We start from the raw sequence: 1,826 nt of genomic DNA on the forward strand, positions 1-1,826 counted from the left end.
TTTTTCTCATTGATGGTCATACGTATAGAACTAACTTTGGTATTGTGCCTAATATAAAAGATATTTTAGAAGCGATATTTTCCCAGGGGTAGATTAGGGCGTGGACATAAGGGTAGTTATGATGCAATTAATAGATCAATTCATTTTGAGTTAGGCCTTGCGCTAGCCTCCATTATGGGTCATTACTTTTTTGGTAGCTCAACACATGTACTCTTGACCTACTTATGCGTTTATAACACAAGACTTTAATACTCAAGTTGCATTATATACTCATCATCAATACATTACATGATTTATCATGACATGGGAATTTGCTCATGGAGTTATCTTTTTTAATAGAGATTAAAATCCCAAACAAAATACGGATAATTTTTGGCAAGAATGTTAGAGCACAAAAAAGCTATCAGATCCCATTTAAGTTAGGCCAACCTATTTCTAGGGTTTCATACTTTGGGACTTTATTTCCATGATGATGTCATGCTTGCTTTTGGAACTCCGGAGAAACTAACCTTGATCCAACCTATATTTTACCAATTGAAACAATTTGTTCATGGTAAAACTTCATATGGTTTTGATGTACTTTTATCTTCAACGAATAGTCCGATGCTGAATGCGGGGTGAAACTTATGGTTGTCTGGTTGGTTAAATGCTATTAATAAGAATAATATTTCTCTATTATTAACAATAGGGTCTGGAGACTTTTTGGTTCATCATTCTATTGCTATTAGTTTACATACAACTACATTGATCTTAGTAAAAGGTGTTTTAGATGCACGTGGTTCCAAGTTTATGTTGGATAGAAATAATTTTGGTTATAGTTTTCCTTAAGATGGTTTGGGACGAGGTGGGACTTGCTATTTTTCCGGGCACAAAGTCCATGGCGGACGCCATGGCCTCATGGAGAATGCCATGAGTTCAAATGGTGCAAAACATGGATTTAAGGTTCATGGCAAACACCATGATTTTAAAAATCCTGCTTGTTGACTTTTCTTGTTTTCTAGGTGGTTCCCATGGATGCTATGTCATGGCAAATGCCATAGTGAATGCCATGAGTGTAAATCTTGGTATTTTCTTTGTTTTATGCTATTTTCGTCCCGTTTTCTCGAACGGAGGCTCCTACTTGGCAAATACATGAAACAAACACAATATATCAGCATAACACAATAAAAAGGAGACAAAATAAAATAAAATTTCATGTGCATTAAGTCAGAAACATGATATCTTTCGTGGTTATAAAACTTCCCCATACTTGAACCCTTGTTTGTCCTCAAGCAAGTTGCTAGCATGTATGAAAATTTCAGTACACACAACATTTTAGTAAAAATACTTAAAGAAATCATAGCACTCAAATACTCATGCGTGACTACAAGATCTATTTCGGCCAAAATTGACTTGATAGGTGCTAATTGCTCACCAAGGATATCGTGAAAACGTAATTATGCATTTTGCAGTCAAAAGTCTCCCTCATATGCAGACCAATCGGAATCATGCCATTATGCTTAAACCCAACTCTCTCATCCCTTTTTCATCATTTTTCATTCTAGCGCAATCACATTAAACTTCTTACCCTTTCACACTCATAATAGGAAAATCATTTAGTGACTATGATATGGTTTCACTACGAACAACCCAAATCTCCTTAATTTCCACTTGGCCGATCAATTATGAATATATTTTTGAAAAATTCTGGAGATGCATCTTCAATATTAAAAACACTCAACTTATAGGGTGTTACTCAGAATGACCTATGTTGAGTGTGTATTGGATGCGTACGGAGATGCATCTTCGAAAATTGGGGGACACTTTAGTATTTTCGCGGGGTGCCT

This window comes from Lathyrus oleraceus, chromosome 7 (genome assembly GCF_024323335.1).
Source record: "Lathyrus oleraceus cultivar Zhongwan6 chromosome 7, CAAS_Psat_ZW6_1.0, whole genome shotgun sequence".
NCBI classification, from domain to species: Eukaryota; Viridiplantae; Streptophyta; class Magnoliopsida; order Fabales; family Fabaceae; genus Lathyrus; species Lathyrus oleraceus.